Source organism: Heptranchias perlo, unplaced genomic scaffold (assembly GCF_035084215.1).
Source record: "Heptranchias perlo isolate sHepPer1 unplaced genomic scaffold, sHepPer1.hap1 HAP1_SCAFFOLD_333, whole genome shotgun sequence".
Lineage (NCBI taxonomy): Eukaryota > Metazoa > Chordata > Chondrichthyes > Hexanchiformes > Hexanchidae > Heptranchias > Heptranchias perlo.
In genome coordinates, this window is record NW_027139345.1 from 82,769 (window position 1) to 97,495 (window position 14,727).

The window sequence follows — 14,727 nt, forward strand, 5'->3', positions numbered from 1 at the left end:
ATCTGTTTGTGTGTTTTATAAATCTGTTTGTGTGTTTTATAAATCTATTTGTGTGTTTTATAAACCTATTTGTGTGTTTTATAAATCTATTTGTGTGTTTTATAAACCTATTTGTGTGTTTTATAAATCTGTTTGTGTGTTTTATAAATCTATTTGTGTGTTTTATAAACCTATTTGTGTGTTTTATAAATCTATTTGTGTGTTTTATAAATCTATTTGTTTTATAAATCTATTTGCGTGTTTTATAAATCTGTTTGTGTGTTTTATAAATCTGTTTGTGTGTTTTATAAATCTGTTTGTGTGTTTTATAAATCTGTTTGTGTGTTTTATAAATCTATTTGTTTTATAAATCTATTTGTGTGTTTTATAAATCTATTTGTGTGTTTTATAAATCTGTTTGTGTGTTTTATAAATCTGTTTGTGTGTTTTATAAATCTATTTGTGTGTTTTATAAATCTATTTGTGTGTTTGTAAATCTATTTGTGTGTTTTATAAATCTATTTGTGTGTTTTATAAATCTATTTGTGTGTTTTATAAATCTATTTGTGTGTTTGTAAATCTATTTGTGTGTTTTATAAATCTATTTGTGTGTTTTATAAATCTATTTGTGTGTTTTATAAATCTATTTGTGTGTTTTATAAATCTATTTGTGTGTTTGTAAATCTATTTGTGTGTTTTATAAATCTATTTGTGTGTTTTATAAATCTATTTGTGTGTTTTATAAATCTATTTGTGTGTTTGTAAATCTATTTGTGTGTTTTATAAATCTATTTGTGTGTTTGTAAATCTGTTTGTGTATTTTATCAATCTATTTGCGTGTTTTATAAATCTATTTGCGTGTTTTATAAATCTATTTGTTTGATAAATCTATTTGCACGTTTTATAAATCTATTTGTGTGTTTTATAAATCTGTTTGTGTATTTTATCAATCTATTTGCGTGTTTTATAAATCTATTTGCGTGTTTTATAAATCTATTTGTTTGATAAATCTATTTGCACGTTTTATAAATCTATTTGTTTTATAAATCTATTTGTGTGTTTTATAAATCTATTTGTGTGTATTATAAATCTGTTTGTGTATTTTATAAATCTATTTGTGTGTTTTATAAATCTTTTTGTGTATTTTATCTAACTATTTGTGTGTTTTATGAATCTATTTGTGTGTTTCATAAATCTATTTGTTTGTTTTATAAATCTATTTGTGTGTTTTATAAATCTATTTAATGGGACAGTGTAGAGGGAGCTTTACTCTGTACCTAACCCATGCTGTACCTGCCCTGGGAGTGTTTGATGGGACAGTGTAGAGGGAGCTTTACTCTGTATCTAACCCGTGCTGGACCTGCCCTGGGAGTGTTTGATGGGACAGTGTAGAGGGAGCTTTACTCTGTATCTAACCCTGTACCTGACCCTGGGAGTGTTTGATGGGACAGTGTAGAGGTAGCTTTACTCTGTACCTAACCCATGCTGTACCTGCCGTGGGAATGTTTGATGGGACAGTGTGGAGGGAGCTTTACTCTGTATCTAACCCTGTACCTGCCCTGGGAGTGTTTGATGCGACAGTGTAGAGGGAGCTTTACTCTGTATCTAACCCTGTACCTGCCCTGGGAGTGTTTGATGGGACAGTGTAGAGGGAGCTTTACTCTGTATCTAACCCTGTACCTGCCCTGGGAGTGTTTGATGGGACAGTGTAGAGGGAGCTTTACTCTGTATCTAACCCTGTACCTGCCCTGGGAGTGTTTGATGGGACAGTGTAGAGGGAGCTTTACTCTGTATCTAACCCTGTACCTGCCCCTGGGAGTGTTTGATGGGACAGTGTAGAGGGAGCTTTACTCTGTATCTAACCCGTGCCGCACTGGACCAGGGTGTTTTCATTCTGACGTCTGTTACTGGCTCGTCATGTGTCACTGATTTCCTATTGCGGATGGTACGTCTGCACTTTAATCAGACAAACGCTGGTGATTGATGAGCACAGCTGACTTCATGTGAGGAGAAAGTTTCATTGTTCGAGTTTCATGTTTAGCTGGTTTCATGTTGCTCCTGTTCTGAGGCTGAGCGACTCAGACGGTGGTTAGTGTACGTGCCGAACGTCGACTCGAAGCAGGAAAGGAGAGCCGAGCTGGGAAAGTCCCTCCTCACTCTTGCACTTTCAGCTTTTACCAAAAGGCAACCTTTCCTTTTGTAGTTTTGGGTTGATTTTCCAGTGATGTTTGATCTTGGTTGTTTCTGATTGCTCGTTAACTGCACAGAATAACTTTCACCCAGACAGTTAGACAGTTAGCAATGCAAATAGGTCGACTCCAGACAGTGACTCCTCGGGATCCTACTGATTCGCTGATTACTGTCAATACTTACTGAAATCGCACAGAGGTTAACACAAACCCTGGATAAAGCTGAGATTTCAGTCTCATACTGTAAAGTGCAAGAGAATCTTTACACAACCCGCCCATGGGTTAAACCAACTGTCACCCACCCCTCCTTTATAGATTTCTGCTCAGCCTCTGATGTCTCGTAGACCCAGTCTGAGGGGTCAATGTGTCAGAGTCAGAGCCGGTCTCCATTATAGATTTGGACAGAGGGATTTATAAAAACAGTCGATGCAGATCAATAAAATGGCCTGTGGATCTGACGGAGATCGGGTGTAAGTTGGTTATTCGGCGGAGTTGTTCTGCCCAGGCCGGGACTCATCAAAGGTCACCCCCTAAAGGCAGTGGTTTCTGGGTGAATCGTAACTTTTGAGACCGAGATCGATAGATTTTTGTGGGGTGAGGGTATCTAGGGATATGGAACAAAGACGGGTAAATGGAGTGAGGTACAGATCATGACCTAATTGAATGGCAGAATAGGCTCGAGGGGCTAAATGGCCTCCTCCTGTTCCTATGTTGCTGGCCCTTGTGCGTGGTGTTTCAGGTAAAAGACATTGAACAGTAGGGAGGGAGAGGAGGGAGAGGTAAGATAAAGAGCTGGTTTAGTCTGTGCTTTGGTTTGCAGCATGTGTACGCAGAGTTGAATTTTTGTGTTTCGATCACTGTCACAGAAGCAATCTCCAGTCTCTACTGCCCACTGCCCCTAATGCTCCCCCCATGTCCCTTGTCCCTGGGCTACTCCACTGATACTGCCCAGTGCTTAGCTCGATTATTTGACGTGGTTACGTTCCCCTGTACCCACGACATTGCCTTTGATTCAGTTTTGCTTCTATTGGGATGAACAGTCATCAAATGAACTTGTATCAGCAGAGAGATCAGAGAAAGTGGCAGCACTGACCACTGTCACATGCTCCTTACCAGAACCATGACTGGGTTGTGAGACTGATCTCCGGCTCCACTCATCTGATCTGATCTGGAGAGAAACAATGATCAAAGTTTTCAACTCTGCAGCCAGTGTTCAATCAACGAGAACTGAGGTCTGATCTCATTTAGTTGAAAACTGGTTAAGATCAAGTTGTTGGTTGGGATCTGGTTGTTGGTTGGGAGCTGGTTGTTGGTTGGGATCTGGTTGTTGGTTGGGATCTGGTTGGGATCTGGTTGTTGGTTGGGATCTGGTTGTTGGTTGGGATCTGGTTGGGAGCTGGTTGTTGGTTGGGATCTGGTTGTTGGTTGGGATCTGGTTGTTGGTTGGGATCTGGTTGGGATCTGGTTGTTCGTTGGGAGCTGGTTGTTGGTTGGGATTTGGTTCTTGGATAAGATCTGGTTGGTTGGGATCTGGCCGCTGGTTGGGATCTGGCCGTTAGTTGGGATCTGGTTGTTGGTTGGGATCTGGTTGGTTGGGATCAGGTTGTTGGTTGGGATTTGGTTGTTCAATTGGATTATATACTCAGGTCCCACTCTCCCCACTTTATACACTCAGGTCCCCCTCTCCCCACTTTATACACTCAGGTCCCCCTCTCCCCACTTTATATACTCAGGTCCCACTCTCCCCACTTTATATACTCAGGTCCCCCTCTCCCCACTTTATACACTCAGGTCCCCCTCTCCCCACTTTATATACTCAGGTCCCACTCTCCCCACTTTATACACTCAGGTCCCCCTCTCCCCACTTTATATACTCAGGTCCCACTCTCCCCACTTTATACACTCAGGTCCCACTCTCCCCACTTTATACACTCAGGTCCCACTCTCCCCACTTTATACACTCAGGTCCCACTCCCCCCACTTTATACACTCAGGTCCCCCTCTCCCCACTTTATATACTCAGGTCCCCCTCTCCCCACTTTATACACTCAGGTCCCCCTCTCCCCACTTTATACACTCAGGTCCCACTCCCCCCACTTTATACACTCAGGTCCCACTCTCCCCACTTTATACACTCAGGTCCCCCTCTCCCCACTTTATACACTCAGGTCCCCCTCTCCCCACTTTATAAACTCAGGTCCCCCTCTCCCCACTTTATATACTCAGGTCCCCCTCTCCCCACTTTATATACTCAGGTCCCCCTCTCCCCACTTTATATACTCAGGTCCCCCTCTCCCCACTTTATACACTCAGGTCCCCCTCTCCCCACTTTATACACTCAGGTCCCACTCCCCCCACTTTATATACTCAGGTCCCCCTCTCCCCACTTTAGACACTCAGGTCCCCCTCTCCCCACTTTATACACTCAGGTCCCCCTCTCCCCACTTTATACACTCAGGTCCCACTCTCCCCACTTTATATACTCAGGTCCCCCTCTCCCCACTTTATACACTCAGGTCCCACTCTCCCCACTTCATACACTCAGGTCCCCCTCTCCCCACTTTATACACTCAGGTCCCCCTCTCCCCACTTTATATACTCAGGTCCCACTCTCCCCACTTTATACACTCAGGTCCCCCTCTCCCCACTTTATACACTCAGGTCCCCCTCTCCCCACTTTATATACTCAGGTCCCACTCTCCCCACTTTATACACTCAGGTCCCCCTCTCCCCACTTTATACACTCAGGTCCCCCTCTCCCCACTTTATACACTCAGGTCCCCCTCTCCCCACTTTATACACTCGGGTCCCCCTCTCCCCACTTTATACACTCAGGTCCCCCTCTCCCCACTTTATACACTCAGGTCCCCCTCTCCCCACTTTATATACTCAGGTCCCACTCTCCCCACTTTATACACTCAGGTCCCCCTCTCCCCACTTTATACACTCAGGTCCCCCTCTCCCCACTTTATACACTCAGGTCCCCCTCTCCCCACTTTATACACTCAGGTCCCACTCCCCCCACTTTATACACTCAGGTCCCCCTCTCCCCACTTTATATACTCAGGTCCCACTCCCCCCACTTTATACACTCAGGTCCCACTCTCCCCACTTTATACACTCAGGTCCCACTCTCCCCACTTTATACACTCAGGTCCCCCTCTCCCCACTTTATACACTCAGGTCCCCCTCTCCCCACTTTATACACTCAGGTCCCCCTCTCCCCACTTTATATACTCAGGTCCCCCTCTCCCCACTTTATACACTCAGGTCCCCCTCTCCCCACTTTATATACTCAGGTCCCCCTCTCCCCACTTTCTACACTCAGGTCCCACTCTCCCCACTTTATATACTCAGGTCCCCCTCTCCCCACTTTATACACTCAGGTCCCCCTCTCCCCACTTTCTACACTCAGGTCCCCCTCTCCCCACTTTATATACTCAGGTCCCACTCCCCCCACTTTATACACTCAGGTCCCCCTCTCCCCACTTTATACACTCAGGTCCCACTCCCCCCACTTTATACACTCAGGTCCCCCTCTCCCCACTTTATACACTCAGGTCCCCCTCCCCCCACTTTATACACTCAGGTCCCCCTCCCCCCACTTTATACACTCAGGTCCCACTCTCCCCACTTTATACACTCAGGTCCCACTCTCCCCACTTTATACACTCAGGTCCCCCTCTCCCCACTTTATATACTCAGGTCCCACTCTCCCCACTTTATACACTCAGGTCCCCCTCTCCCCACTTTATACACTCAGGTCCCCCTCTCCCCACTTTATATACTCAGGTCCCACTCCCCCCACTTTGGACACTCAGTTCCCAGGGGCAGCCCTGCACTGTGGTTTGGTCTGAGTATTTTGCTTCTTAATGTGATATCCACGACCAAACACACTGACTGGCTGCTTATCCTCGAATCATAGAAAGTTTACAGCATGGAAGGAGACCATTCGGCCCATCGAGTCCGCGCCGGCTCAATGCAAGAGCAAACCAGCTCGTCCCACTCCCCCGCCCTATCCCCGTAGCCCTGCAATTTTTTTTACTTTCAAGTACTTATCCAGTTCCCTTTTGAAGGCCATGATTGAATCTGCCTCCACCACCCCCTCGGACAGTGCATTCCAGATCCTAACCACTCGCTGTTTAAGAAAGATTTTCCTCATGTCACCTTTGGTTCTTTTGCCAATCACCTTAAATCTGTGTCCTCTGGTTCTTGACCATTCCGCCAATGGGAACAGTTTCTCTCTATCTACTTTGTCTAGACCCTTCATAGTTTTCGAATACCTCGATCAAATCTCCTCACAACCGTCTCTGTTCCAAGGAGAACAACCCCAGCTTCTCCAGTCTATCCATGTGACTGAAGTCCCTCATCCCTGGAATCATTCTAGTAAATCTCTTCTGCATCCTCTCTATGGTCTTCACATCTTTCCTAAAGTGCGGTGCCCAGAACTGGACACAATACTCCAGTTGTGGCCGAACCAGTGTTTTATAAAAGTTCATCATGACTTCCTTGCTTTTGTACTCTATGCCTCTATTTATAAAGCCCAGGATCCTGTATGCTTTTTTAACTGCTTTCTCAACCTGCCCTACCACCTTCAACGATTTGTGTACATATACCCCCAGATCTCTCTGTTCCTGTACCCCTTTTAGAATTGTGCCCTCTAGTTTATACTGCCTCTCCTCGTTCTTCCTAAGATTGTCTTATCTAAGATTGTTTGTTTGACTTCCTGATTGAGAGCCGCACTGACATTTCTGTCTGTGCCCAGATGGAACAGATTGATAATTAGGGGCTTTCATCAGATGCAGGAAGCTGTCTGCAATCCAGCCCCTGGTGTCTCACTCTTTACCTGGTAACGGGCTGTAGGTAGACAGCGTCTGTCAGGCCGATACATCACTTTACAGTGGGTGAGGTGACCAACTGGTCAACCATAAGCTTTGCAGTGATGGAGTGTAAGGCCGGCCAGTACATTAGCTGAGGACGGTGGGGTGACTGGGAGTTAACCCAGCCAGCGGGCTGGAAGATGGTTTCATTTTGAACTCCCATTATTGCTGCGGAATATTGACAGCTCGATCCAGGATTAAATCATTTAATTTCCTTCATTCTCCCAACAGGTACAAGTCCATTAGCTGAATCCCTAAGGTCAGGACGAGGGAGGAGGGTGAAGGCTGCTGTCTGTGTTTGCTCACACCCCTCAGATTCAGACTATTGGCCACTCACAGTCCTGCTTTGGCCATGAGCAGGCATCAGCCTCACCTCCCTCCAGAGTTCTCCTAATGTCCAATTGGTGCACTCTCCACGAGGGCTGCTAATTCATTGGTTTCTCACACTGTCATTAAGAGAGGGTGCCAGGAAGGGTTATGGTTACAGTTAGGGTCATGGTCGTAAGTAGAGGCCAGTGCCCACTGCCAGGAGAGGCCGGTGCCCACTGTAAGGAGAGGCCAGTACCCACTGCCAGGAGAGGGCGGTGCCCACTGTAAGGAGAGGCCAGTGCCCACTGTAAGGAGAGGCCAGTGCCCACTGTAAGGAGAGGGCAGTGCCCAATGTAAGGAGAGGCCAGTACCCACTGCCAGGAGAGGGCGGTGCCCACTGTAAGGAGAGGGCGGTGCCCAATGTAAGGAGAGGCCAGTGCCCACTGTAAGGAGAGGCCAGTGCCCACTGTAAGGAGAGGGCAGTGCCCACTGTAAGGAGAGGCCAGTGCCCACTGTAAGGAGAGGCCAGTGCCCACTGTAAGGAGAGGCCAGTGCCCACTGTAAGGAGAGGGCAGTGCCCACTGTAAGGAGAGGGCGGTGCCCACTGTAAGGAGAGGCCAGTACCCACTGCCAGGAGAGGGCGGTGCCCACTGTAAGGAGAGGCCAGTGCCCACTGTAAGGAGAGGCCAGTGCCCACTGTAAGGAGAGGGCAGTGCCCAATGTAAGGAGAGGCCAGTGCCCACTGCCAGGAGAGGCCGGTGCCCACTGTAAGGAGAGGGCGGTGCCCAATGTAAGGAGAGGCCAGTGCCCACTGTAAGGAGAGGCCAGTGCCCACTGTAAGGAGAGGGCAGTGCCCAATGTAAGGAGAGGCCAGTGCCCACTGCCAGGAGAGGCCGGTGCCCACTGTAAGGAGAGGGCGGTGCCCAATGTAAGGAGAGGCCAGTGCCCACTGTAAGGAGAGGCCAGTGCCCACTGTAAGGAGAGGGCGGTGCCCAATGTAAGGAGAGGGCGGTGCCCACTGTAAGGAGAGGCCAGTGCCCACTGTAAGGAGAGGGCGGTGCCCAATGTAAGGAGAGGGCGGTGCCCACTGTAAGGAGAGGGCGGTGCCCACTGTAAGGAGAGGGCGGTGCCCACTGTGAGGAGAGGCCAGTGCCCACTGTAGGGAGAGGCCGGTGCCCACTGTAAGGAGAGGGCGGTGCCCACTGTAAGGAGAGCGCGGTGCCCAATGTAAGGAGAGGCCAGTGCCCACTGTAAGGAGAGGGCGGTGCCCACTGTAAGGAGAGGGCGGTGCCCACTGTAAGGAGAGGCCAGTGCCCACTGTAAGGAGAGGGCGGTGCCCACTGTAAGGAGAGGGCGGTGCCCACTGTGAGGAGAGGCCGGTGCCCACTGTAAGGAGAGGGCGGTGCCCACTGTAAGGAGAGGGCAGTGCCCACTGTAGGGAGAGGGCGGTGCCCACTGTAAGGAGAGGGCGGTGCCCACTGTAGGGAGAGGCCGGTGCCCACTGTAAGGAGAGGGCGGTGCCCACTGTAAGGAGAGGGCGGTGCCCACTGTAAGGAGAGGGCGGTGCCCACTGTAAGGAGAGGGCGGTGCCCACTGTAGGGAGAGGCCGGTGCCCACTGTAAGGAGAGGGCGGTGCCCACTGTAAGGAGAGGCCAGTGCCCACTGTGAGGAGAGGGCGGTGCCCACTGTGAGGAGAGGGCGGTGCCCACTGTAAGGAGAGGCCAGTGCCCACTGTGAGGAGAGGGCGGTGCCCACTGTAAGGAGAGGCCAGTGCCCACTGTAAGGAGAGGCCAGTACCCACTGTAAGGAGAGGGCGGTGCCCACTGTAAGGAGAGGCCAGTGCCCACTGTAAGGAGAGGCCGGTGCCCACTGTAAGGAGAGGGCGGTGCCCACTGTAAGGAGAGGGTGGTGCCCACTGTAAGGAGAGGCCAGTGCCCACTGTAAGGAGAGGCCAGTACCCACTGTAAGGAGAGGGCGGTGCCCACTGTAAGGAGAGGCCAGTGCCCACTGTAAGGAGAGGCCGGTGCCCACTGTAAGGAGAGGGCGGTGCCCACTGTAAGGAGAGGGTGGTGCCCACTGTAAGGAGAGGCCAGTGCCCACTGTAAGGAGAGGGCGGTGCCCACTGTGAGGAGAGGCCGGTGCCCACTGTAAGGAGAGGGCGGTGCCCACTGTGAGGAGAGGGTGGTGCCCACTGTAAGGAGAGGGCGGTGCCCACTGTAAGGAGAGGCCGGTGCCCACTGTGGGGAGAGGGCGGTGCCCACTGTAAGGAGAGGGTGGTGCCCACTGTGGGGAGAGGGCGGTGCCCACTGTAAGGAGAGGGCGGTGCCCACTGTGAGGAGAGGGTGGTGCCCACTGTAAGGAGAGGGCGGTGCCCACTGTAAGGAGAGGGCGGTGCCCACTGTAAGGAGAGGGCGGTGCCCACTGCAAGGAGAGGGCGGTGCCCACTGTAGGGAGAGGCCGGTGCCCACTGTAAGGAGAGGGCAGTGCCCACTGTAAGGAGCGGGCGCTGCCCACTGTGGGGAGAGGTTGGTGCCCACTGTAAGGAGAGGGCGGTGCCCACTGTGAGGAGAGGGCGGTGCCCACTGTAAGGAGCGGGCGGTGCCCACTGTGAGGAGAGGGCGGTGCCCACTGTAAGGAGCGGGTGGTGCCCACTGTAAGGAGCGGGCGGTGCCCACTGTGAGGAGCGGGCGGTGCCCACTGTAAGGAGAGGGCGGTGCCCACTGTAAGGAGAGGGCGGTGCCCACTGTAAGGAGCGGGCGGTGCCCACTGTGAGGAGCGGGCGGTGCCCACTGTGAGGAGAGGGTGGTGAAGTGCATTTAACATCTATCCGAGCTCGGACCGGACGTTTCCCTCTCACTCAACTGGTGCCCTCGAGTCAGAATCTTTATCAAGTGTTTCTCTGGTTACAGAGTTTGAAAAGGGAGCATGACGGGTACCAGTGAACAAAGCAAATCGAGGGGCAGCGGTAAGATGGAGACCAGGGTGATGGATAACGCAGTGACGAGTCTTCCCCAGAGCCAATCGCAGGTAATCAGCATCCCCCTGGAACAGAACTCGATCACTCACACATCTGGGTCAGGGTCCCCCATTCGAAATCCCTCAGTCCCAGAAATATCCTGGACACGGCCTCGGTCGACTCTCCACCAGGGCTGCTCGAATCACTCAGCTCCTCCGGCCAGACTGGACACAACCTCTGTGACCCAATAATCTCACTCCCCCTCCCCCTCACTCCCCCTCCCCCTCACCCCTCCCCCCTCACCCCCCCCCCTCACTCCCCCTCCCCCCTCACTCCCCCTCACCCCTCACTCCCCCTCCCCCTCACTCCCCCCCTCCCCTCACTCCCCCTCCCCCCCCTCCTCCCCCTCCCCCCCCTCACCCCTCACTCCCCCTCCCCCTCACTCCCCCCTCACTCCCCCTCCCCTCACTCCCCCTCCCCCCTCCCTCCCCCTCCCCCCTCACTCCCCCTCCCCCCTCACTCCACCCCCCTCCCCCTCACTCCCCCCACCCCCCTCACTCCCCCCTCCCCCTCACTCCCACCCTCCCCCCTCACTCCCCCTCCCCCTCACTCCCCCCTCCCCCTCACTCCCCCTCCCCCCTCACTCCCCCTCCCCCATCCACTCCCCTCCCTCCCCCCCCCCACCTCCCCCTCCCCCTCACTCCCCCTCCCCCCTCACTCCCCCTCCCCCCCCACTCCCCCTCCCCCCCACCCCCCTCACTCACCCTCCCCCCTCACTCCCCTCCCCCCTCCTCCCCCCTCCCCCCCTCACTCCCCCTCCCCCTCACTCCCCCTCCCCACTCACTCCCCCTCCCCCCCTCACTCCCCCTCCCCCTCACCCCCTCCCCCTCCCTCCCCCCCCTCCTCCCCTCCCTCACTCCCCCCCCCCACTCACTCCCCCTCCCCCCCTCACTCCACCCCTCCCCCTCACTCCCCCTCCCCCCTCACTCCCCCCTCGCCCCTCACTCCCCCTTCCCCCTCACTCCCCCTCCCCCCTCACCCCCTCCCCCTCACCCCCTTCACTCCCCCACCCCCTCACTCCCCCTCCCCCCTCACATCCCCTTCCCCCCTCACTCCCCCTCCCCCCTCACTCCCCTCCCCCTCACTCCCCTCCCCTCACTCCCCCTCCCCCTCACCTCCCCCTCGCCCTCACACCCCCCTCACCCTCACTCCCCTCGCCCCTCACTCCCCCTCCCCCTCACTCCCCCTCGCCCCTCACTCCCCCTCGCCCCTCCCCCTCCCCCTCACTCCCCCTCGCCCCTCACTCCCCCTCGCCCCTCACTCCCCCTCGCCCTCACTCCCCCTCGCCCCTCACCTCCCCCACTCCCCACTCACTACCCCCCCTCCTCCCCACTCACTCCCCCACTCCTCCACCTCACCTCCCCCTCACTCCCCACACTCCACCCCCTCCCCCCTCACCCCCTCCTCACCCCCTCCCCCCCTCACTCCCCCCTCGCCCCTCACTCCCCCTCCACCTCACTCCCCCTCCCCTCACTCCCCCTCCCCCATCACTCACCTCTCGCCCCTCACTCCCCTCCATCCTCACTCCCCATCATCCAATCAACTCTCCCCCTCACTCCCCCTCTCCTCACTCCCCATCAATCCAATCAACTCTCCCCCACACTCACTCCCCCTCATCAACAACTACTCCCCCTCACTCACACCCTCCCTCACTCCCCATCATCCATCACTCTCCCCCTCACTCCCCTCACCTCACTCCCCGTCATCCAACTCACCCCCTCTCCCCCTCCTCACTCCCCATCATCAATCAAACTCTCCCCGCCCTCACTCCCCATCATCCAATCAACTCTCCCCTCACTCCCCCTCCCCCTCACTCCCCATCATCTAATCAACTCTCCCCCTCACTCCCCCTCCCCCCTCACTCCCCATCATCCAATCAACTCTCCCCTCACTCCCCCTCCCTCACTCCCCCGTCATCCAATCAACTCTCCTCCCCCTCTCTCCCCCTCCTCCCTCACTCCCCATCATCCAATCAACTCTCCCCTCACTCCCCCTCCTCCCTCACTCCCCATCATCCAATCAACTCTCCCCCTCACTCCCCATCATCCAATCAACTCTCCGTCTCTCTCCCCCTCCCCCCTCACTCCCCATCATCCAATCAACTCTCCCCCTCACTCCCCCTCCCTCACTCCCCATCATCCAATCAACTCTCCCCCTCACTCCCCTCCCTCACTCCCCATCATCCAATCAACTCTCCCCCTCACTCCCCCTCCTCCCTCACTCCCCGTCATCCAATCAACTCTCCCCCTCACTCCCCCTCCCTCACTCCCCATCATCCAATCAACTCTCCCCTCACTCCCCCTCCCCCCTCACTCCCCATCATCCAATCAACTCGCCCCCTCACTCCCCCTCCCCCTCACTCCCCATCATCCAATCAACTCGCCCCCTCACTCCCCCTCCCCCTCACTCCCCATCATCCAATCAACTCTCCCCCTCACTCCCCTCCCCCCTCACTCCCCATCATCCAATCAACTCGCCCCCTCACTCCCCCTCCCCTCACTCCCCATCATCCAATCAACTCGCCCCCTCACTCCCCCCTCCCCCCCTCCCCCTCACTCCCCATCATCCAATCAACTCTCCATCTCTCTCCCCCTCCCCCCTCACTCCCCATCATCCAATCAACTCGCCCCCTCACTCCCCCTCCCCCTCACTCCCCATCATCCAATCAACTCGCCCCCTCACTCCCCCTCCCCCTCACTCCCCATCATCCAATCAACTCTCCATCTCTCTCCCCCTCCCCCTCACTCCCCATCATCCAATCAACTCTCCCCTCACTCCCCCTCCCCCTCACTCCCCATCATCCAATCAACTCGCCCCCTCACCTCCCCCCTCCCCCTCACTCCCCATCATCCAATCAACTCGCCCCTCACTCCCCCTCCCCCTCACTCCCCATCATCCAATCAACTCTCCATCTCTCTCCCCCTCCCCCCTCACTCCCCATCATCCAATCAACTCTCCCCCTCACTCCCCCTCCCCCCTCACTCCCCGTCATCCAATCAACTATCCGTCTCTCTCCCCCTCCCCCTCACTCCCCATACTCCCATTCCTCACCCTACCCTGCCCTTCCTCACTCTACCCTGCCCTTCCTCACCCTACCCTGCCCTTCCTTATTCTACCCTGCCCTTCCTTATTCTACCCTGCCCTTCCTCACCCTACCCTGCCCTTCCTCACCCTACCCTGCCCTTCCTCACCCTACCCTGCCCTTCCTCACCCTACCCTGCCCTTCCTTATTCTACCCTGCCCTTCCTCACTCTACCCTGCCCTTCCTCACTCTACCCTGCCCCTTCCTCACCCTACCCTGCCCTTCCTCACCCTACCCTGCCCTTCCTATTCTACCCTGCCCTTCCTCACCCTACCCTGCCCTTCCTCACCCTACCTGCCCTTCCTCACCTCTACCCTGCCCTTCCTCACCCTACCCTGCCCTTCCTCACTCTACCCTGCCCTTCCTCACCCTACCCTGCCCTTCCTCACTCTACCCTGCCCTTCCTCACTCTACCCTGCCCTTCCTCACTCTACCCTGCCCTTCCTCACCCTACCCTGCCCTTCCTCACCCTACCCTGCCCTTCCTCACCCTACCCTGCCCTTCCTCACTCTACCCTGCCCTTCCTCACTCTACCCTGCCCTTCCTCACTCTACCCTGCCCTTCCTCACCCTACCCTGCCCTTCCTCACCCTACCCTGCCCTTCCTCACTCTACCCTGCCCTTCCTCACTCTACCCTGCCCTTCCTCACTCTACCCTGCCCTTCCTCACCCTACCCTGCCCTTCCTCACCCTACCCTGCCCTTCCTTATTCTACCCTGCCCTTCCTCACTCTACCCTGCCCTTCCTCACCCTACCCTGCCCTTCCTCACCCTACCCTGCCCTTCCTCACCCTACCCTGCCCTTCCTCACTCTACCCTGCCCTTCCTCACCCTACCCTGCCCTTCCTTACCAGTTTTGGTCCTGGTTTTTTGTGGGTTCAGTTGATGAGATGTGGCCCCTCTGATGTTATGTGATCACCTCCTGTCAATCTCTTACGCCCTCTCCCACACTCTGACCCCCCCTACTTTACCCTCTTCAGGCAAGGTGCAGAATGTAGGCAGAGGAGCTCCACCCAAAGGGGATGTCGGATTCTGCAATCGAGCCTGTTGTGAGGGTGAATGTTCAATTGGTAGTTTGATGTTTTCTTTCCCCTTTCTCCACAGCAACCGTCCGACACCAACTGCCAGCAACTCCTCCAACTGAGTCCACAGCTTTATCATCATCTGCTTCACCAGGGAGTGTTGAGGCTGAAACCCGGCCAGCTCGCTCTGACTCACCATCCCATTCCCCAAGGTCAGACCGGCCAGCTCGCTCTGACTCACCATCCCATTCC

The 14,727-nt window shown here is 54.4% G+C and overlaps 1 long non-coding RNA gene across 2 annotated transcripts in view; it reads left to right on the top strand.

The window, feature by feature from the left end:
- Positions 1 to 14,727, top strand: part of LOC137311393 (uncharacterized) — a 39,662-nt gene extending 24,935 nt beyond the window's left edge. For both annotated transcript variants that reach the window (XR_010960340.1, XR_010960341.1), the window contains exons 3-4: positions 10,267 to 10,384; positions 14,558 to 14,727. This is a non-coding gene — a long non-coding RNA (uncharacterized lncRNA). The remainder of the gene's footprint in view (positions 1 to 10,266; positions 10,385 to 14,557) is intronic.